Source organism: Tursiops truncatus, chromosome 8 (assembly GCF_011762595.2).
Source record: "Tursiops truncatus isolate mTurTru1 chromosome 8, mTurTru1.mat.Y, whole genome shotgun sequence".
In the NCBI taxonomy this organism is placed as follows: domain Eukaryota; kingdom Metazoa; phylum Chordata; class Mammalia; order Artiodactyla; family Delphinidae; genus Tursiops; species Tursiops truncatus.
The window spans coordinates 27,181,357-27,206,610 of record NC_047041.1 but is presented as its reverse complement, the minus strand read 5'-3'; positions in this window follow the sequence as shown (position 1 = coordinate 27,206,610).

The following is a 25,254-nucleotide window of genomic DNA, read 5'->3' as shown; positions in this document are numbered from 1 at the left end:
GAAAAACGGAGCTGGAGGAATCAGGCTCCCAGACTTCAGACTATACTAGAAATCTGCAGTAATCAAGATAGTATGGTACTGGCATAAAAACAGAAATATAGATCAATGGAAGAGGACAGAAAACCCAGAGATAAACCCACGCACATATGGTCACCTTATCTTTGATAAAGGAGACAAGAATATACAATGGAGAAAAGACAGCCTCTTCTATAAGTGGTGCCTGGAAAACTGGACAGCTACGTGTAAAAGAATTAAATTAGAACATTCTCTATCACCATACACAAAAATAAACTCAAATTGTATTAAAGACCTAAATGTAAGTCCAGACACTAGAAAACTCTTACAGGAAAACTTAGGCAGAACACTCTATGACATATATCACAGGAAGATCCTTTTTGACCCACCTCCTACAGAAATGGAAATAAAACCAAAAATAAACAAATGGGACCTAATGAAACTTAAAAGCTTTTGCACAGCTAAGGAAACCATAAACAAGACCAAAAGACAGCCTCAGAATGGGAGAAAATATTTGCCAACGAAGCAACTGACAAAGGATTAATCTCCAAAATTTACTAGAAGCTCAATATCAAAGAAACAAACAACCCAATCCAAAAATGAGCAGAAGACCTAAATAGACATTTCTTCAAAGAAGATATACAGATTGCCAGCAAATACATGAATGAATGCTCAACATCATTAATCATTAGAGAAATGCAAATCAAAACTACAGAGATATCTTTCAGTGGTCAGAATGGCCGTCATCAAAAAATCTACAAACATTAAATTCTGGAGGGGTGTGGAGAAAAGGGAACCCTCCTGCACTGTTGGTGGGAATGTAAATTGATACAGTCCCTATGGAGAACAGTATGGAGGTTCCTTAAAATACTAAAAATAACACTACCATATGACCCAGCAATCTCACTCCTGTACATATACACTGAGAAATCCATTATTCAAAAGGAGTCATGTACCACAGTGTTCACTGCAGCTCTATTTACAAGAGCCAGGACATGGAAGCAAGCTAAGTGTCCATCAGAGATGAATGGATAAAGAAGATGTGAGATATATATATATATATATATATATATATACAATGGAATATTACTCAGCCATAAAAAGAATGGAATATATATATATATATATACACAATGGAATATTACTCAGCCATAAAAAGAATGGAATATATATATATATATATATATACACATACAATAGAATATTACTCAGCCATAAAAAGAAATGAAATTGAGTTATTTGTAGTGAGGTGGATGGAGCAATTTTCTGTCATACAGAGTGAAGTAAGTCAGAAAGAGAAAAACAAATCTAGTATGCTAACACATATATATGGAATCTAAAAAAAAAAAAAAAGATCATGGAGAACCTAGGGGCAAGAGGGAATAAAGTCACAGACATACTAGAGAATTGACTTGAGGATATGGGGTGGGCAAAGGGTAAGCTGTGACAAAGTGAGAGAGTGGCATGGACATATATATACACTACCAAACTTAAAATGGATAGCTAGTGGGAAGCAGCCGCATAGCACAGGGAGATCAGCTCTGTGCTTTGTGACCACCTAGAGGGGTGGGATAGGGAGAGTGGGAGCGAGGGAGATGCAAGAGGGAAGAAATATGGGGCCATATGTATAACTGATTCACTATTTTATAAAACAGAAACTAACACACCATGGTAAAGCAATTATACTCCAATAAAGATGTTAAAAAAAAAGATAAGATTTTGATCTCTTATCCAACTTTGTATGTGTCTGTTATCTAAACATTTTCATTATCTTCAAATAAACAATATTTATAACTTAATAAACCTAATATACATTAGTTCTTCTTGGCCTAATAGCAAAGTCCAGATAACTCAGAAATAGAAGCTTTTTTAAGTTGTAGAATTCTATAAGCTTTACAGGTAAAATTCTATATAATGAACAGTATGAAACGAACCACCACAGAACTTCTGAGAAATAGAAGTAATACTATTCCTTCTAAATAGTTGTAAGAATTATTGTAATCTAAGAAAGTTAAATGACTTTTCCATTTCTGGGAAACAAAACTGTCAGATAATATGCAAAACATTTTTTCCAGGAAATGTGATAACACACTTAAAGGTAATTTATTAGCATAATTAAAAAATCCATTTCCAAAAGATATTCTAGGCAGGGTGAGTGGCAGTAGCAAAATCACTGAAATAGAAAAGTTTGGGCTTCAGAAATACTTGATCACTATCTTAGAGAACCTGTATGAAAGTAGTGGGTTTGGGGCTGATAGAAAATTAAAAGACCTTGATCTGGGGTAATGTATTGTTATCACTCATTAGATAATGAGTACCAATGAAGTTCTCAAACAAGAGAGTTCTTGAAAAAAATAATTTGGCAAAGAACTGTTGGGAAAAATTGAAGTTAGAAAAAAAAAAAGTGTGGGAATGCCATCAAGAAATATGCTAAGTGAAATCAGCCAAACACAAAAAGAAAAAAAAAAGAAACTGTATGATATATCTTATATTTTGTATCTAAAAAGTTGAATACCTAGAAGCAGAGAGTAGACTGGTGGTTACCAGGGGTGGGGAGGTGGGGAAAATTCGGTGATGTTTGTCAAAGTGTGTAAAGTTGAAGTTATGTAAGACGAATAAGTCTATAGGTTCAATGTACAGCATGATAACTCTAGTTAAAAATATTGCATAGCATACTGGAAATTAGCTAAGAGGGTAGATTTCATATGCTTTTATCACACATACAAAAAATGTTAACTATGTGAGGGCATGATATTTTAGCTTGAGTATGGTATTCATTTCACTATGTATGTGTATCATCATGTTCACCTTACATATAATTTTTATTATCAAAAGGAAGTATACATCTAGTTATGTAATTTTGTTAATTAAAACTTTACACTGCCTTTCCATTGCTCTTACATACAAAATTTATTCATCTATCCATCTGTCCATCCATCCATTTATCTATACACTCAATTATTCAACAAGTATTTTAAAAGCAGAAGAAAGATGGATAGAAAGACAATACAATAAAAAGTATGTGGTCAGAGACATAAAGAGACCAGAGATTGGGTACAATAAAATCCTGGAGCAGAGAGAGTCTGGCTGAGGTTCTAATGAAAATTATTGCAGAGAGTTAGAGGAAATTGAGATAAAGAATGGAGCTTCCAATTTGGAGATTTTAAAGTCACATGAAGGCAGCCTTCAAATGATCACTGTTGTGAGAATGTAAGTGTAAAGTATAAAGCCAGAAAAAAAGTGAGTAAAGTATCAGTAGGTGGTAAGAAAATGGAAAAAGTGAGTATACAGTACTATTTTAAGAAATGAACTTTTAAATGGTTATAACACAGCTATGATCACTTTTATTGATCTTATACAGGTTCCTCAATGTTCTCCATCCCACTTCATAATCAATTATTGATTTATTTGCTTTAAAAATTTCCAGCTTTATTGAGGTATATTTGACATATAGATTTATATATGTTTAAGGTGTACAGCCTTATGTTTTGATTTATGTACATATTGTGAATTGATTACCACTATAATGTTAGTTAACACATTTGTTACCTCACATAGTTAACATTTGTGTGTGTGTGTGTGAACACTTAACAACTTTCAAGTATATCATACAGTATTTTTTACTATAGTCACCATGCTGTACATTAGCTCCCCAGAATTTATTCATCTTGTAACTAGAAATGTGTACCCTCTGATCAGCATCTGCTCATTTCCTCTACTTCATAGCCCTTGGCAAGCACCATTCTACACTCTGTTTTTATGAGTTAGATTTTTTTTTAAGATTCCACATATGATGAGATCATGCAGTATTTTTCTTTCTCTATCTGATTTATTTCACTTAGCATATTACCCCCAAGGTCCATTCATGTTGTTACAATAGCAGGATTTTATTTTTATGGCTAGATGGTATTCCACTGTAAATGTATACCACATTTTAAAAATGCATTCATCCTTCAGTGGATTCTTAGGCTGTTTCTACATCTGGCTATTGTGAATATTACAGTAAACATGGGGGTGCACTATCTTTGAGATAGTTATTTTAATTCCTTCAGTTATATACATAGAAGTTGGATTACTAGACCATATGGTAGTTCTATTTCTTTATGTTTTGAGGAACCTCCATACTCTTTTCCATAGTGACTGTACCAATCACAATCAACTCTTTGAAAGAGTGGGTCTAAAACAAGACTAATGCACAAGGTTTGCATGGAAGCCTTATGATCAGAAGCATTGTTATAGATTTGTTCTGTTCCTTGAAAATGAATATGTTGAGGTACCTCCCAGTACCTCAGATTGTGGCCTTATTGGAACTAGAGTTATTGCAGTAGATTAGTTAAGATGAGGTCATACTGAAGTGGGCTAGACCCATAATCCAATAGGACTGGAGTCTTTATAAAAAGGTGAAATTTGGAAACAGATACACAGAAGAACTCCATGTAAACATGAATCACAAATTGTTACATCTCCAGTTCAAGTAGTGCCAAAGACTGCTAAGAGAAAGGCATGGAACTGATTCTCTCTTACAACTTTCAGAAGGAACCAACTCTGCCAGCACCTTACCTTGATCTCAAACTTCTAGCCTCCAGAAATGTGAGACAATAAATTTCTATTGTTTAAGCCACTCAATTTTGTGATACTTTGTTATGGTAGTCTTAGCAAACTGCTATAGCAATCAAGGACTAAATCTATGGAAGCTGGATTCTATTTTCAAATATGACACCAAAATTGAATCAAAGTTAGAAGATCTAGAGACCATGAAGTCAGTGAAACACATTGAGAAAAGGAGTACAGATATTAAAATTGAATATTTCATTGATTTCTGAAAAAATGGAGCTGTAGGTCACATGTGTGCCTGTGTGCCTGTTGGCTGTTTAAAGAAAGAGCTTGGCTAGACAGTTTCTTTGGGATTTCTGACTTTTCCTTTACCTATAACTATTTCCCATAGTTATTTATGAGTCATGGGCTCCTGTGTTTGACAAAATATATTAAAATAATCAAAGCAAAGATAATCTAGACCTAGAGTCAGTCACACTTGGGATTTTAGTTTGCTAAAATTTTACATCTACAGACATCTTCCTGCCTTGACCATTTCTGCCTTCTCTTGCTATATTCCTACTTTTTGTGTTTTCAGCTTTCTCCAATTTAGTCAGAACTGAAATTGTGTAAGCTTCATTTCAAGAACTTGAGGTCCAGATCTCTGGCTGTTTATGACTTGCAGAAGTCCTTAACCCTTAGCCGGTTCATCTCAGCCTGAGCTACTGCCCAGTTTGACTGCTGACCAGCTTTATTCATCTGCTCTTCAAGTCTAGAATATAAAAGTGAGATTGGATTTTTATGCTTACATCAAACAATAGAAAAGTCTCCTGCTACTTCTGAATTCAGGTGAAGAATTTTTGAAGTCATTTCTTCTTGTAGTGCACAACTTGATATGTAGCACAGCTGGAGTAGCATAGATTTTGTTTATTGTCTGATGGCTGAGTCTACAAAGGTAAGTATGTTTTATAGTCAGTAAGCAAATTTATTTTTTACATAAAGTGTATACAAAGGAGCATAAATTTTCACGATTCCTTAAAATCATATTTTGTAAGAAATGTGTAGATGATGAGATGTTATTTTAAAGTAGGTTAAATTTTTTCTTGATATTTTAAGATTGCTCTGAGTTTTTAAATGATTTATTATCATTTGAAATCTTTGCTAATAAAATGTTACAAAGCTACAAGTTTTCTATGTCTAATGCTTTATACTATTTGAAGATACTCTGTATTAAAAATGAAGAACTACATTTATGAAATATCCCATTATAGCTAAGCATAAAAAATCCTCATTACCCTTGACCATACATTTTTTATATTCCTGGCTGTAACACCAAGACAGGTGTTTAGGGACAAGATCTTTCTCTCAGTGTTTACTCAGCATTTGTTTGCCCAGTAACCTCTCTGTGGCTCTTCATATACTTCTGCCCTCCATGACAATTCAGTTCATGTTAACATTTAATGAAACCTCTCTGCTTTCACTAAACTATAGGTGATTTTGCTTTCTTCCAATTTTGTTTTGATTGAGACATTTGTGTTGGGGATTTCCCATTCTTTCAAGTACCCTAATGTATTTCTGTACAGAGCAGATTTATTTTTGAATAGTTATTTAATAATACCATTTATATTGTAAAACTAAGAAAACATGAAATGAAAAAGATGGGAAAGAAAACTAAGAAAAGAGTAAAGGAGCAAAAAAGGAAGAATTAATCTGTAACAATATATAGCTATCTATTAGGACAGAAAACCAGTGTGGGAGACCAAAAAATAATGGTGTTGGAGAGTGATGCTTAGTTCCAACCCCTTGGCCTCTCATGAGGAAGGACTCTCTAGTGTAATCCTGACCTGTCTCCCTATGCCTTTTTGTCTCTACTCCCTGGGATAGAGGTATATTTAGGTGACTGATGAATTTGAGAAAATGAATTGTTTATTCTTGCCCATTGCCAACTGCATTTGCTTTGCGTCTACATGACATTAGTTTTAGAGGCACAGCCCTTTTGGAGAAACTCTGGAGTATTTCAGCATGGTTAATGACTAGATGGATAAACTTAATTCTGGAGTACAGCATTAAGAAGCCACTGTTGCCATAGAACTAAACCAAGCTCTTCAAACAGTCTTACCTGTTATGAAGCTGGCATTTTGATTTCCATTTGTGTGATTCCTGCTTCTCTCTCTCCATTATTTCTATATTTGCCAAGAAAATAGGGAAGTTACTTATTGATTATAGAACTCCAAAAGTAAACAGTGGAGTGTATTATGGGGAGTTTTTGACTTCCATCTAAACTTTCTTAGTTGGATGGTAGAGCCTGTCAATGGGAACTGCCCAGTCCCACCGCTCCTCCCACCCCCAACAAACACCCTGTAAGTGAACTGTTCCATTCGGCCTTGTTGGAGAGACAGTGATTCCTATGCCATGTTTTGTATCACATTGTATAACCCCTTGACAACACACAACTAGACTGGTTTGGCTTTAATCTTGAAGCCAGGTTTGGGAATCTGCCCTGACATAGGCAATGGTCAACTATGAGAGGATATCTTTAAGAAGTTCTCTACTTTATAATAAACTAATATAGAACTAAAATAAAGTTCTAAATCCCAATTTTCATATTTATTATTTGCTCATTATACAACAGGTTTTACAAAATATATAATCCTCTAGAAATTACAAAGTTTATATAGGTTAAAAACACTGGACTTCAAGATTTATAGAAATTCTTATAAGTTATATTAACAACTAATAAATATTGTTAATATTAGGCACTCATGATGTTTTATGAAAGAAACATTGCTCTTTAAAATACTGTTTTCTTTGTTTTTTTAAAGAGATGATGTTATGAATTTATACTTTTGTCCTCTTTGATCCAATCACACCATATGCCACAGTTTCATTTTATAAGCTCCTAGAATTTTGGATGTATTTCCAATAGAAAAATGGAATTTTGGATTAACTTCTGTTGCTACTGAGCACTGCTAATCTATCTAGAGTAAAGATGTTCAATTTTCATATGTAATAAAACAGATTGAAACTGTAGGAAAAAGAATGTTAGGAGACACAATTCATAATTTTAAGAATGAAGCATTAATGTAAAAGAAAAATAGCTATTGATTGACCCATTCACCAAATATTTATAAAGCAACTTTTACATGACAGTGTTAAGCCATCTGCTAGGCATAGAGCCATGAACATGATAGAAAAGGATGCTCTTCCTATTCCACTTTAGTGGCAAGATATAAAAGATGGATAAATACCTAACAATATTTTTTTTAAAATACCATCCAATAATATATACATATGGACACTCAGGTATGGAAATTAACTTGGTGACTACAGAGTCTTAAGGATAATTAATTCAAGAGAATACTTATTTGGCCTTAAAGTTTCAACTATTTGTCTTTAAAGCTGAAATCCAATGTTTAGATAGAAACCCTGAGACAGAGTTATGTCTATTAGAAGAATCAAGTACCATCTGGCTTTCTTTTAGGAGGGCCTCATCTTCTGCTACCCCATTTACCTTTCTGGTTATTGATTTAGTCATTCAGCCTATACTTTGCCATCTTACCCATTGGACTTTCTGTCCTTTGTGTAATATCTGCTGTTTAACTCTGGTTTTGACCCTGGACTCTGCCGTGGCCATGTCTGTATTTATTTGCTGCTGACTCAGTGCTGGTCTCCTGTGCCCTTGACTTCTGCCTTTCTGTGTTCACCTTCGAGCTTTTAAGTAATAATTACTATGGATAAGTTTTGGATATAACCACTATACCATCTTAATTTCAGCTCACTTCACCTGTGTCTTATCCCTTTAACAATAAATAAAGAAAGTGTCACTTGTTTAGAACAAGACCTGAAAGCTATTAAATTGTTTAATGTTAGCTTATTGATATTGTAATTATGTGTAAATTTTAGGGAAATAATCTTTTGTGTTTGAGCTGCAATAGACTTTTGTTAACACAAAGCTCTCTTGACAACTTGAAGTTAAGAGTTTAAAGCAATGGATATTTGAGTTTGTTTGTTTTTTGAAAAATGACTTAAGTGAGATCAAAAGCCAGCTTCACTAAATACCCATAGATTATACCATATATATTTTAGAATATTTGGTTTGAGAAGTAGATGTTGAAATTGAATGATTTGCTGACTTAGCCCTACCTGCACTCCCGTTTGGATCATTTAGGATTTTCAGGGGTTTTTGTTTTGTTTTTTGTTGTTAGTTTTTTCAATTAAATTCCACAGCTATTCTTTCCAAAAAGAAATGTTGTAAATGTAAGGACTAAAGGAAAAAGAATATATTTTTTTCCAAGAAGATGGTTTTCACAAAACTTGACATCCTGAAAAACAGACTTTTATGTGTTGTTTATAAGATGTTGTTCTTTGGGCCAAAAAGTCAGATGCTAATAAATGAGCCAGATTGTCCCCAGTGCCCGAGTCACTCTGAAAACTCAGCATAGCCAGCTGGGTTCAGCCAGCCTTGATGAACACAGGAGGAGTCCCCTGTGGTGAAAGGGAGCAGGGAATTGAGAACAAAGAAGTGAAAGGTTGGTTTTCAGTCTTATGAGTCAAATCTCCTTGATACACTGGTGTCACTGAAGAGAAAAAATATGAATGAATAGTATAATTGCTCTTAACCAGTTATACTAATATCAGGACCACAGTAAACAAACAAAAAAGTGGATGCCTAAATTAGACAAGCAAATACAGTTTAAACAGAATTTAGAATTTGAAAGGAGGAAAAGAAAATGGCAATAAAAAACTAAAACAAAGGGTAAAATTAAAGCTTTCCAACCTTCATATTTAATTCTTAAGGCAAGAGTTAACAAATCTAAATTGAACCAAGAAACATAAATATATTAACACCATGTCAAAACTAGGACTATTCTAACCTTTTATTTTTCTACAAGAATGCAAATGGGAGATAAGTTTAATCTTCCTTATTTTGGTAAACAAATCTGGGGAGAAAATAGATTAACTGAGAAAGTAAATGTTTGTGAACTCATGCGTCCATTAAAGTATATATAATGGGTAATTAGCACCCCTGAAGTGTTCTAAATGCCACTTATTTAGTGACTATTCTCTGACAAGATGAAATTCAAACGGAAATGCTTTCTTCCTGTTGGAAAATAAAAAATGTAATCCATGCTCTTAACGGCCAGGCTAGGAATGGGGGGAGTGCTGAGTAGCAGAACCAGATTGAAAAACCTTGGATATTTCAAAGTAAAGCTAATGAAACACAATTCTGAGCTAAGCACACCTACAGGCTTGAATGTATAGCTTTGCACAAAAAGTGAATCTTTGTGAAGAAGCTAGCAACAATAAACTTACTTGCATTTTTTTCTCATGTTGGTCACAAAGTGATGACTGTAGCTGTTTGTTTGACAAGACTAATTAGTGCCTTTGATTCCACAGTTTGCCTGAAGTTTTGCTCCTAGTAGCTTTCCCTTTCATTTGACCCTGCTGTGATGGTAACATAGCAACTGTTAATTTTAAATATATTGCTCTCTGTCAATGGATAGCACACTACATTTTCTTAAGTCTATTTCCAGCCTGACCATCCCCCTTACCTGCACACCACAGGCCACATCAGGGAAGTTCTGCAAAATTAAATTTCATACACAGAACTACATAGATGTAGCATAAATAAAATACTTAATAGAAAATAAAGTGATCAAATATCTAACAGACAGTGTTTTTATATGTTCTTTCCTGGTTTAAATCAGCAATTTTTATTATGTATCCACTGATGTAGAGGACTTTATGGGTTAGAGATCTCTTTAGAGATGAGAACTTTGTAACAAAGTAAAAGACATTTTACACCCTCAGAAAGTTTATTTTCTAACATGGCAATAGAATAATGTTATTAACAGGAACTACAGAACATTTTCTCCTTGTGGGTATTTGGTATCTAAGTCCTTTCCCAGCCAACAGATTAATTGCTCTTCTTCAAGAAGGGAAAAAATGAGAATGATTAAATGTACAAGTAAATATGAGGGGCCGCATTAATGAAATGTTTCAGAGTAACTGCAGCCGAGTTGCTAATTTTCCCTTATCTTGGAAATAATGTGACAGCAAAATGACATTGATGACTACTGAAAAAAAGTCAGCTTAATATCAATATTATAGTTGTTCCATTATTGCAACAGCAAAGTCATGAGCTTTTTTCTCTATATCTCTGAACTTATAAAAATAATACCCTGGGGCTTCCTTGGTGGTGCAGTGGTTGAGGGTCCGCCTGCCGATGCAGGGGACACGGGTTTGTGCCCTGGTCCGGGAAGATCCCACATGCCGCGGAGAGGCTGGACCCATGAGCCATGGTGCTGAGCCTGCTCATCCAGAGCCTGTGCTCTGCAATGAGAGAGGCCACAACAATGAGAGGCCCACATAACACAAAAAATAAATAAATAATAATACCCTTTCAGAGGAGCTAAGATGGCAGAAGAGTAAGGCACAGAGATCACCTTCCTCCCCACAAATACATCAGAAATACATCTACATGTGGAACAACTCCTACAGAAAAACCTACTGAATGCTGGCAGAAGACCTCAGACCTCCCAAAAGGCAAGAAACTCCCCACATAGGGCAAATAATAATAATAATAATAATAATAAACAGAGACAAAAGAATAAGGATGGGAACTGCACCAGTGGGAGGGAGCCATGAAGCAGGAAATGTTTCCACACACTAGGAAGCCCCTTCACGGGCAGAGACTGTGGGTGGCAGGGGGAGGCAGGAAGCTTTGGTGCCACGGAGGAGAGCACAGCAACAGGGGTGTGGAGGGCAAAGTGGAGAGATTCCTGCACAGAGAACCAGTGCCGACCAGCACTCACCAGCCCTAGAGGCTTGGCTGCTCACCTGCCTGGGCGGGCAGGGCAGGGAGCTGAGGCTCAGGCTTCAGTCAGATCGCAGGAAGAGGACTGGGGTTGGCTATGTGAACACAGCCTGAAGGGGGCTAGTGTGCCACAGCTGGCCAAGAGGGAGTCCAGGAAAGTCTGGAGCTGCTGAAGAGACAAGAGACTTTTTCTTGGCTCTTTGTTTCCTGGTGCACGAGGAGGGGATTCAGAGTGCCGCTTAAAGGAGCTCCAGAGATGGGCGAAAGCCACAGCTATCAGCGGGGAACACAGAGATGGGCATGAGATGCTAAGGCTACTGCTGCCGCCACCAAGAAACCTGTGTGCCAGCACAGGTCACTCTCCACACATCCCACCACTGCCAGGGTCCCATGATCCAGGGACAACTACCACGGGAGAATGCACGGTGCACCTCAGGCTGGTGCAACGTCACGCTGGCCTCTGCCACCGCAGGCTAGCTCTGCATCCGTACCCCCCTTCCACCCAGCCTGAGTGAGCCAGAGCCCCCAAATCAGTTGCTCCTTTAACCCTGTCCTGTCTGAGCAATGAACAAATGCCCTCAGGCAACCTACACGCAGAGGCAGAGCCAAATGCAAAGCTGAAGCCTGGGAGCTCTGTGAACAAAGAGAAAGGGAACTTTCTCCCAGTAGCCTCAGGATCAGAGGATTAAATCATCACAATCAACTTGATATACGCTGCACCTGTGGAATACTTGAATAGACAACAAATCATCCCAAATTGTAGAGGTGGACTTTGGGAGTAACGATATATATATATATATATATATTTTCCCCCTTTTTCTCTTTCTGTTAGTGTGTATGTGTATGCTTCTGTGTGTGATATTGTCTGTATAGCTTTGCTTTTACCATTTGTCCTAGGGTTCATTTTGTCCACTTTTTTTTTTTGCTAAAATATTATTTTTCTTAATAATTATTTTTATCTTAATAACTTTATTTTATTTTATATACTTCTTCCTTTCTTTCTTTTTTCTCCCTTTTATTCTGAGCTGCATGGAGGACAGGCTCTTGGTGCTACAGCCAGGCATCAGGGCTGTGCCACTGAGGAGGGAGAGCCAAGCTCAGGACACTGGTCCACAAGAGGCCTCCCACCTCCATGTAATATCAAATGGAGAAAATCTCCCAGAGAACTCTTTCTCAACGCCTAGACCCAACTCAACTCAATGACCAGCAAGCTCGAGTGCTGGACACCCTATGCCAAACAGCTAGCAAAACAGGAACACAACCCCATCCACTAGCACAGAGGCTGCCTAAAATCATAATAAGGCCACAGACACCACAAAACACACCATCAGACTTGGACTTGCCCAAAGAAAGACAAGTTCCATGCTCATCCACCAGAACACAGGCACTAGACCCCTCCACCAGGAAGCTTACACAACCCACTGAACCAAACTTAGCCACAGGGGACAAACGCCAAAAACAATGGAACCTATGAACATGCAGCCTGAAAAAAGGAAACCAAAACACAGTAAGTTAAAAAAAATGCAAAGACAAACAAACACACAAAAGATTAAGGAGCAAGGTAAATACCCACCAGACCTAACAAATGAAGAGGAAATAGGCACTCTATCTGAAAAAGAATTCAGAATAATGATACTAAAGATGATAAAAAATATTGGAAATAGAATGGAGAAAATACAAGAAACAAGGACTTAAACAATGTTTAATAAGGACCTAGAAGAACTAAAGAGCAAACAAACAAACAGTGATGAACAACACAATAAATGAATTAAAAAATTCTCTAGAAGGGATCAAGAGCAGAATAACTGAGGCAGAAGAACGGATAAGTGACCTGGAAGATAAAACAGTGGAAATAACTACTGCAGAGCAGAATAAAGAGAAAAGAGAGGAAAGAATTGAGGACAGTCTCAGAGACCACTGGGACAACATTATTCACATTATAGGGGTCCCAGAAGAAGAAGAGAAAAAGAATGAGACTGAGAAAATATTTGAAGAGATTATAGTTGAAAACTTCCCTAATACGGGAAAGGAAATAGTTAACCAATTCCAGGCAGCACAGAGAGTCCCATACAGGATAAATCCAAGGAGAAACACACCAAGACACATATTAATCAAGCTATCAAAAATTAAATACAAATAACTAATATTAAAAGCAGCAAGGGAAAACAACAAATAACACATAAGGGAATACCCATAAGATTAACAACTGCTCTTTCAGCAGAAACTCTGCAAGCCAGAAGGGAGTGGCAGGACATATTTAAGGTGATGAAGGAGAAAAACCAACAACCAAGATTACTCTACTCAACAAGGATCTCATTCAGATTTGATGGAGAAATTAAAAGTTTACAGGCAAGCAAAAGCTAAGAGAATTCAGCACCATCAAACCAGCTTTACAACACATGCTAAAGGAACTTCTCTAGGTAAGAAACACAAGAGAAGGAAAAGACCTACAATAGTGAACCCAAAACAATTAAGAAAATGGTAAAAGGAGCATACATATCGATAATTACCTTAAATGTAAATGAATTAAATGCTCCAACCAAAAGACATAGATTGGCTGAATGGATACAAAAACCAGACCCATATATATGCTGTCTACAAGAGACCCACTTCAGACCTAGAGACACATACAGACTGAAAGTGAAAAGATGGAAAAAGATGTCCCATGCAAATGAAAATCACAAGAAAGCTGGAGTAGCAATTCTCATATCAGACAAAATAGAGTTTAAAACAAAGACAGTTACAAGAGACAAAGAGGGACACTACATAATGATCAAGGGAAAAATCCAAGAAGAAGATATAACAATTGTAAATATTTATGCACCAAACATAGGAGGACCTCAATACATAAGGAAAATACTAACAGCCATAAAAAAGGAAATCAACAGTAGCACAATCATAGTAGGGGACTTTAACACTCCACTTCCACCAATGGACAGTTCATCCAAAATGAAAATAAATAAGGAAACACAAACTTTAAATGATACATTAAACATGATGGGCTTAATTGATATTTATAGGACATTCCATCCAAAACAACAGAATACACATTCTTCTCAATTGGTCATGGAACCTTCTCCAGGATAGATCATATCTTGGGTCACAAATCAAGTCTTGATAAATTTAAGAATATTGAAATCATATCAAGTATCTTTTCTGACAACAATGTTATGAGACTAGACATCAATTACAGGAAAAAACCTGTAACAAATACAAACACATGGAGGCTAAACAACACATTACTTAATAACCAAGAGATCACTGAAGAAATCAAAAAGGAGTTCAAAAAATACCTAGAAACAAATGACAATGAAAACACAACAACACAAACACTATGGGATGTAACAAAAGCAGTTCTAAGAGGGAAGTACATAGCATTACAATCCTACCTTAAGAAACAAGGAACATCTCAAATAAACAACCAAACCTTACACCTTAAGCAATTAGAGAAAGAAGAACAAAATAACCCCAAATTTAGCAAAGGAAAGAAATAATAAAGATCAGAACAGAAATAAATGAAAAAGAAATGAAGGAAATGATAGCAAAGATCAATAAAACTAAAAGCTAGTTCTTTGAGAAGATAAACAAAATTAATAAACCATTAGCCAGACTCATCAAGAAAAAAAGAGAGAAGACTCAAATCAATAGAATTAGAAATGAAAAAGGAGAGGTAACAACTGACACTGCAGAAATACAAAGGCTCATGAGAGATTACTACAAGCAACTCTATGCCAATAAAATGGACAACCTGGTAGAAATGGACAAATTCTTAGAAATGCACAACGTTCTGAGACTGAACCAGGGAGAAATAGAAAATATGAAAAGATCAGTAACAAGCACTGAAATTGAAACTGTGATTAAAAATCTTCCAACAAAAAAAAGTCCAGGACCAGATGGCTTCACAGGCAAATTCTATCAAGCATTTAGGAAAGAGCTAACACCTATCCTTCTCAAACTCTTCCAAAATTAGTAGAGGGAGGAACACTCCCAAACTCATTCTACAAGGCTGCCATCACTCTGATACCAAAACCAGACAAACACACCACAAAGAAAGAAAACTACAGGCCAATATCACTGATGAACATAGAAGCATAAATCCTCAAGAAAATACTAGCAAACAGAAACCAACAGCACATTAAAAGGATCACACACTATGATCAAGTGGGGTTTATCCCAGGAATGAAAGGATTCTTCAATATACACAAATTAATCAATGTGATACACCATATTAACCAACTGAAGGAGAAAAACCTTATGATCATCTCAATAGATGCAGAGAAAGCTTTTGACAAAATTCAACACCCATTTATGATAAAAACCCTCCAGAAGGTAGGCATAGAGGGAACTTTCCTCAACATAAAAAAGGCTATATATGACAAACCCTCAGCCAACATCATCCTCAATGGTGAAAAACTGAAACTATTTCCACTAAGATCAGGAACAAGACAAGGTTGCCCACTCTCACCACTCTTATTCAACATAGTTTTGGAAGTTTTACCCACAGCAGTTAGACAAGAAAAAGAAATAAAAGTAATCCAAATAGGAAAAGGAGAAGTAAAGCTGTCACTGTTTGCAAATGAGATGATGCTATACATAGAGAATCCTAAAGATGCTACCAGAAAACTACTAGAGATAATCAATGAATCTGGTAAAGTAAGAGGACACAAAATTAATGCACAGAAATCTCTTGCATTCCTATACAGTATTGATGAAAAATCTGAAAGTGAAATTAAGGAAACACTCCCACTTACCATTGCAACAAAAAGAATAAAATATCTAGGAATAAACCTACCTAAGGAGGCAAAAGACATGTATGCAGAAAATTATAAGACACTGGTGAAATAAATTAAAGATTAAACAAATAGATGGAGAGATATACCATATTATTGGATTAAAAGACTCAACATTTTGAAAATGACTATACTACCCAAAGCAATCTACAAATTCAATGCAATCCCTATGAAACTACCAATGGCAGTTTTCTGAGAACTAAAACAAAATATTTCACAATTTGTGTGGCAACACAAAAGACCCCGAATAGCCAAAGCAATCTTGAGAAAGAAAAATGGAGCTGGAGGAATCAGGCTCCATGACTTCAAACTATACTAAAAAGCTACAGTAATCAAGACAGTATGGTACTGGCACAAAAACAGAAAGATAGATCAATTGGACAGGATAGAAAGCCCAGAGACAAACCCACACAGAGATGGTCACCTTATCTTTGCTAAAGGAGGTCAGAATAAACAATGGAGAAAAGACAGTCTCTTCAATAAGTGTTGCTGGGAAAACTGGACAGCTACATGTAAAAGAATGAAATTAGGGTCTTCCCTGGTGGCGCAGTAGTTGAGAGTCTGCCTGCTGATGCAGGGGACATGGGTTCATGCCCAGTCCGGGAAGATCCCACATGCCATGGAGTTCCTGCGCCCATGAGCCATGACCACTAAGCCTGTGTGTCTGGAGCCTGTGCTCCACAATAGGAGAGGCCACAACAGTGAGAGGCCAGCATACTGCAAAAAAAAAAAAAAAAAAAAAAAAAAAAATGAAATTAGGATGCTCTCTAACACCATACACAAAAATAAACTCAAAATGGATTAAATATCTAAATGTAAGGTCAGACACCATCAAACTCTTAGAGGAAAACATAGGCAGAACACTCTATGTCATAAATTCCAGCAAGTTTCTTTTTGAACCACCTCTTAGAGAAATGGAAATAAAAACAAAAATAAACAAATGATACCTAATGAAACATAAAAGTGTTTGCACATCAAAGGAACCATAAAGAAGATGAAAAGATACCCTCAGAATGGGAGAAAATATTTGCAGATGAAGCTACTGACAAAGGATTAATCTCCCAAACTACAAGCAACTCATGCAGCTCAATATCAAAAAAACAAAAACCCAATCCAAAAATGGTCAGAAAACCTAAATAGACATTTATCCAAAGAAGATATACAGATTGCCAACAAACACATGAAAGAATGCTCAACATCATTAATCTTTAGAGAAATGCAAATCTAAACTACAATGAGATATCATCTCACACCGGTCAGAATGGCCATCATCAGAAAATCTGCAAACAATAAATTCTGGAGAGGGTGTGGAGAAAATGGAACCCTCTTGCACTGTTAGTGGGGATGTAGATACAGCCACTAAGGAGAACAATATGGAGGTTCCTTAAAAAACTAAAAATAGAACTACCATACGACCCAGCAATCCCACTTCTGGGCATATACACTCAGAAAACCATAATTCAACAAGAGTCATGTACCAAAATGTTCATTGCAGCTCTATTTACAGTAGCCAGTACATGGAATCAACCTAAGTGTCCATTAACAGATGAATGGATAAAGAAGATGTGGCACATATATATATAGTGGAATATTACCCAGCCATAAACAGGAACGAAACTGAGTTATTTGTAGTGAGGTGTATGGACCTAGAGACTGTCATACAGAGTGAAGTAAGTCAGAAGGAGAAAAACAAATACAGTATGCCAACACATATATATGGAATCTAAAAAACAGATAAAAAATGGTCAGAAAAACCTAGGGGCAAGAGAGGAATAAAGATGTAGACCTACTAGAGAATGGACTTGAGGATACGGGGAGGGGGAAGGGTAACCTGGGACAAAGTGAGAGAGTGGCATGGACATATATACACGTTTAAACGTAAAATAGATAGCTGGTGGGAAGTAGTGCATAGCAGCGGAAGATCAGCTCGGTGCTTTTTGACCATGTAGAGGGGTGGGAGGGAGGGAGATGCAAGAAGGAAGAGATATGGAGACATATGTATATGTATAACTGATTCACTTTGTTATAAAGCAGAAACTCACACACCATTGTAAAGCAATTATACTCTAATAAAGATGTAAATAATAATAATAATACCCTTTCCTTCAATTAAATTTTAAAGTATCCTTTCAATCCATGGTGATTATAAACAATGAACATGTAATATTATTTTTGAAGATAACTCTGGCACATAGTAATTACTAGAACATTTATTTTTTAAAATAGAATTCACATTTAAAATATTACACAGGTAGGGACCTTGAAGATGGCGGAAGAGTAAGATGCGGAGATCATCTCCCTCCCCACAGATACACCAGAAATACATCTACACGTGGAACAACTCCTACAGAACACCTACTGAAGGCTGGCAGAAGACCTCAGACCTCCCAAAAGGCAAGAAACTCCCCACGTACCTGGGTAGGGCAAAAGAAAAAAAAAAAAGAAAAAACAGAGACAAAAGAATAGGGACGGCACCTGCACCAGTGGGAGGGAGCTGTGAAGGAGGAAAAGTTTCCACACACTAGGAAGCCCCTTCACGGGCGGAGACTGCGGGAGGCGGAGGGGGGAGCTTCGAAGCCGCGGAGGAGTGCACAGCAACGGGTGCGGAGAGCAAAGCGGGGAGATTCCCGCACAGAGGATTGGTGCCGACTGGCACTCACCAGCCCAAGAGGCTTGTCTGCTCACCCGCCGGGGCGGGCGGGGCTGTGAGCTGAGGCTCTGAGGCTTGGGTTTTGGTTTCGGACGGAGCGCAGGGAGAGGACTGGGGTTGGCGGCTTGAACATAGCCTGAAGGGGTTAGTGCACCACGGCTAGCCGGGAGGGAGTCCGGGGAGAAGTCTGCACCTGCCGAAGAGGCAAGAGACTTTTTCTTCCCTCTTTGTTTCCCGGTGCGTGAGGAGAGGGGTTTAAGAACGCTGCTTAAAGGAACTCCAGAGACGGGCACGAGCCGCGGCTAAAAGCGCGGACCCTAGAGACGGGCAGGAGACGTTAAGGCTGCTGCTGCCGCCACCAAGGGGCCTGTGGGCGAGCACATGTGACTCTCCACACCCCTCTTCCGCGGAGCCTGTGCAGCCCGCCACTGCCAGGTTCCCGGGATCCAGGGACAACTTCCGAGGGAGAACGCACGGCGGGCCTCAGGCTGGAGCAACGTCACGCCGGCCCCTGCCGCCGCAGGCCCGCCCCGCACGTCCCTCCCTCCCCCCAACCCCCGGCCTGAGTGCGCCAGAGCCCCCAATCAGCGGCTCCTTTAACCCCGTCCTGTGTGAGCAAAAAACAGACGCCCTCCAGCGACCTACACGCAGAGGCAGGGCCAAATCCAAAGCTGAGCCCCTGTGAGCTGTGAGAACAAAGAAGAGAAAGGGAAATCTCTCCCAGCAGCCTCAGAAGCAGCGGATTAAAGCTCCACAATCAACTTGATATACCCTGCATCTGTGGAATACCTGAATAGACAACCAATCATCCCAAATTAAGGAAGTGGACTTTGGGAGCAAGATCTATGAATTTTTTCCCTTTTCCTCTTTTTGTGAATGTGTATATGTATGCTTCTGTGTGAGATCTTGTCTGTATAGTCTTGCTTCCACCATTTGTCCTAGGGTTCTATCCGTCCATGGTTTTCTTTTTTAAATTTTTTTCTTAATAATCAATTTTAATAACGTTATTATACTTTACCTTCATTCTTTCTTTCTTTCTTTCCTTCCTTCCTTCCCTCCTTTAGACAACGAATCATCCCAAATTGAGGAGGTGGTCTCTGACAGCAAGACTTATGATTTTTCCCCCTTTACCTCTTTTAGTGAGGGTGTATGTGTATGCTTCTGTGTAAGATTTTGTCTGTATAGCTTTGCTTCCAACATTTGTCCTAAGGTTCTATCCGTCCCTTTTTTTTTTCTAAATAAAAATTTTTTAATTCAATAACTTTATTATACTTTATTTTATTTTTACTGTATCTTCTTTCTTTCTGTCTTTTTTCCTTCTTTCCCTCCTTCCTTCCTCCCTCCCTCCCTCCCTCATTTCTTTCCTTCTTGCCTTCTTTCCTTCTTTGCTTCTTTCTTTCTTTCTTTCTTCCATCCTTCCTTCCTTCCTTCCCTCCTTTCCTTCTTTCTTTCCTCATACTTCTACTAATTCCCTCTACTTTTTCTCCCTTTTATTCTGAGCCGTGTGGATGAAAGACTCTTGGTGCTCCAGCCAGGAGTCAGGGCTCTGCCTTTGACGTAGGAGAGCCAACTTCAGGACACTGGTCCACCAGAGACCTCCCAGCTACACATAATATCAAACGGCGAAAATCTCCCAGAGACCTCCATCTTAACACCAGCACACAGCTTCACTCAACGACCAGCAAGCCACAGTGCTGGACAACCTATGCCAAACAACTAGCAAAAAAGGACACAACACCACCCATTAGCAGAGAGGCTGCCTAAAATCATAATAAGGCCACAGACACCCCAAAACACACCACCAGACATGAACCTGCCCACTAGAGAGACAAGATCCAGCCTCATCCACCACAACACAGACACTAGTCCCCTCCACCAGGAAGGCTACACAACCCACTGAACCAACCTTAGCCACTGGAGACAGACATAAAAAACAGCGGGAACTACGAACCTGCAGTCTGCAAAAAGGAGACCCCAAACACAGTAAGATAAGCAAAATGAGAAGACAGAAAAACACACAGCAGATAAAGGAGCAAGATAAAAATGCACCAGACCTAACAAATGAAGAGGAAATAGGCAGTCTACCTGAAAAAGAATTCAGAATAATGATAGTAAGGATGATCCGAAATCTTGGAAACAGAATGGACAAAATGCAAGAAACAGTTAACAAGGACCTAGAAGAAATAAAGATGAAACAAGTAACGATGAACAACACAATAAATGAAATTAAAAGTACTCTAGATGGGATCAATAGCAGAATAACTGAGACAGAAGAACGGATAAGTGACCTGGAAGATAAAATAGTGGAAATAACTACTGCAGAGCAGAATAAAGAAAAAAGAATGAAAAGAACTGAGGACAGTCTCAGAGACCTCTGGGACAACATTAAACACACCAACATTCGAATTATAGGGGTTCCAGAAGAAGAAGAGAAAAAGAAAGGGACTGAGAAAATGTTTGAAGAGATTATAGTTGAAAACTTCCCTAATATGGGAAAGGAAATAGTAAATCAAGTCCAGGAAGCACAGAGAGTCCCATACAGGATAAATCCAAGGAGAAATATGTCAAGACACATATTAACTAAACTGTTAATAATTAAATACAAACAAAGCTAATTAGAAAGCAGTAAGGGAAAACAAAACAAATAACACACAAGGGAATCCCCATAAGGTTCATAGCTGATCTCTCAGCAGAAACTCTACAAGCCAGAAGGGAGTGGCAGGACATACTGAAAGTGATGAAGGAGAAAAACCTGCAGCCAAGACTACTCTACCCAGCAAGGATCTCATTCAGATTTGATGGAGAAATTAAAACCTTTACAGACAAGCAAAAGCTGAAAGAGTTCAGCACCACCAAACCAGCTTTACAACAAATGCTAAAGGATCTTCTCTAGGCAAGAAACACAAGAGAAGGAAAAGACCTATAATAACGAACCCAAAGCAATTTAGAAAATGGGAATAGGAAAATACATATTGATAATCACCTAAATGTAAAAGATTAAATGCTCCCACCAAAAGACACAGATGAGCTGAATGGATACAAAAACAAGACCCTTATATATGCTGTCTACAAGAGACCCACTTCAGACCTAGAGAAACATACAGACTGAAAGTAAGGGGATGGAAAAAGATATTCCATGCAAATGGAAACCAAAAGAAAGCTGGAGTAGCAATTCTCATATCAGACAAAATAGACTTTAAAATAAGGACTATTAAAAGAGACAAAGAAGGACACTACATAATGATCAAGGGATCGAACCAAGAAGAAGATATAACAATTGTTAATATTTATGCACCCAACATAGGAGCACCTCAATACATAAGGCAAATACTAACAGCCATAAAAGGGGAAATCGACAGTAACACATTCATAGTAGGGGACTTAAACACCCCACTTTCACCCATGGACAGATCATCCAAAATGAAAATAAATAAGGAAACACAAGCTTTAAATGATACATTAAACAAGATGGACTTAATTGATATTTATAGGACACTCCATCCAAAAACAACAGAATACAAATTTTTCTCTAGTGCTTATGGAACCTTCTCCAGGATAGATGATATCTTGGGTCACAAATCAAGCCTTGGTCAATTTAAGAAAATTGAAATTGTATCAAGTATCTTTTCTGACCACAACGCCATGAGACTAGATATCAATTACAGGAAAAGATCTGTAAAAAATACAAACACATGGAGGCTAAACAATACATTACTTAATAATGAAGTGATCACTGAAGAAATCAAAGAGGAAATCAAAAGTACCTAGAAACAAATGATAATGGAGACACAACGACCCAAAACCTATGGGATGCAGCAAAAGCAGTTTTAAGGGGGAAGTTTATAGCAATACAAGCCCACCTTAAGAAGCAGGAAACATCTAGAATAAACAACCTAACCTTGTACCTAAAGCAATTAGAGAAAGAAGAACAAAAAAACACCAAAGCTAGCAGAAGGAAAGAAATCATAAAAATCAGATCAGAAATAAATGAAAAAGAAATGAAGGAAACAATAGCAAAGATCAATAAAACTAAAAGCTGGTTCTTTGAGAAGGTAAACAAAATAGATAAACTACTAGCCAGACTCATCAAGAAAAAAAGGGAGAAGACTCAAATCAATAGAATTAGAAATGAAAAAGGAGAGGTAACAACTGACACTGCAGAAATAAAAAAGATCATGAGAGATTACTACAAGCAACTCTATGCCAATAAAATGGACAACCTGGAAGAAATGGACAAATTCTTAGAAATGCACAACCTGCCAAGACTGATCAGGAAGAAATAGAAAATATGAACAGACCAATCACAAGCACTGAAATTGAAACTGTGATTAAAAATCTTCCAACAAACAAGAGCCCAGGTCCGGGTGGCATCAAAGGCGAATTCTATCAAACATTTAGAGAAGAGTTAACACCTATCCTTCTCAAACTCTTCCAAAATATAGCAGAGGGAGGAACACTCCCAAACTCCTTCTACGAGGCCACCATCACCTTGATACCAAAACCAGACAAGGATGTCACAAAGAAAGAAAACTACAGGCCAATATCACTGATGAACATAGATGCAAAAATCCTCAACAGAATACTAGCAAACAGAATCCAACAGCACATTAAAAGGATCATACACCATGATCAAGTAGGGTTTATTCTAAGAATGCAAGGATTCTTCAATATACGCAAATCTATCAATGTGATAAACCATATTAACAAATTGAAGGAGAAAAACCATATGATCATCTCAATAGATGCAGAGAAAGCCTTTGACAAAATTCAACACCCATTTATGATAAAAACCCTGCAGAAAGTAGGCGTAGAGGGAACTTTCCTCAACATAATAAAGGCCATATATGACAAGCTCACAGCAAACATCATCCTCAATGGTGAAAAACTGAAAGCATTTCCACTAAGATCAGGAACAAGACAAGGTTGCCCACTCTCACCACTCTTATTCAACATAGTTTTGGAAGTTTTAGCCACAGCAATCAGAGAAGAAAAGGAAATAAAAGGAATCCAAATCGGAAAAGAAGAAGTAAAGCTGTCACTGTTTGCAGATGACATGATCCTATACATAGAGAATCCTAAAGATGCTACCAGAAAACTACTAGAGCTAATCAATGAATTTGGTAAAGTGGCAGGATACAAAATTAATGCACAGAAATCTCTGGCATTCCTATATACTAATGATGAAAAATCTGAAAGTGAAATCAAGAAAACACTCCCATTTACCATTGCAACAAAAAGAATAAAATATCTAGGAATAAACCTACCTAAGGAGACAAAAGACCTGTATGCAGAAAATTATAAGACACTGATGAAAGAAATTAAAGATGATACAAATAGATGGAGAGATATACCATGTTCTTGGATTGGAAGAATCAACATTGTGAAAATGACTCTTCTACCCAAAGCAATCTATAGATTCAATGCAATCCCTATCAAACTACCACTGGCATTTTTCACAGAACTAGAACAAAAAATTTTGCAATTTGTATGGAAACACAGAAGACCCTGAATAGCCAAAGCAATCTTGAGAACGAAAAAAGGAACTGGAGGAATCAGGCTCCCTGACTTCAGATTATACTACAAAGCTACAGTTATCAAGACGGTATGGTACTGGCACAAAAACAGAAAGATAGATCAATGGAACAGGAGAGAAAGCCCAGAGATAAACCCACGCACATATGGACACCTTATCTTTGATAAAGGTGGCAGGAATGTACAGTGGAGAAAAGACAGTCTCTTCAATAAGTGGTGCTTGGAAAACTGGACACGTACATGTAAAATTATGAGATTGGATCACTCCCTAACACCATACACAAAAATAAGCTCAAAATGGATTAAAGACCTAAATGTAAGGCCAGAAACTATCAAACTCTTAGAGGAAAACATAGGCAGAACACTCTATGTCATAAATTCCAGCAAGTTTCTTTTTGAACCACCTCTTAGAGAAATGGAAATAAAAACAAAAATAAACAAATGATACCTAATGAAACTTCAAAGCTTTTGCACAGCAAAGGAAACCATAAACAAGACCAAAAGACAACCCTCAGAATGGGAGAAAATATTTGCAAATGAAGCAACTGACAAAGGATTAATCTCCAAAATTTACAAGCAGCTCATGCAGCTCAACAACAAAAAAACAAACAACCCAATCCAAAAATGGGCAGAAGACCAAAATAGACATTTCTCCAAAGAAGATATACAGACTGCCAACAAACACATGAAAGAATGCTCAACGTCATTAATCATTAGAGAAATGCAAATCAAAACTACAATGAGATATCATCTCACACCAGTCAGAATGGCCATCATCAAAAAATCTAGAAACAATAAATGCTGGAGAGGGTGTGGAGAAAAGGAAACAGTCTTGCACTGCTGGTGGGAATGTGAATTGGTACAGCCACTATGGAGAACAGTATGGAGGTTCCTTAAAAAACTACAAATAGAACTAC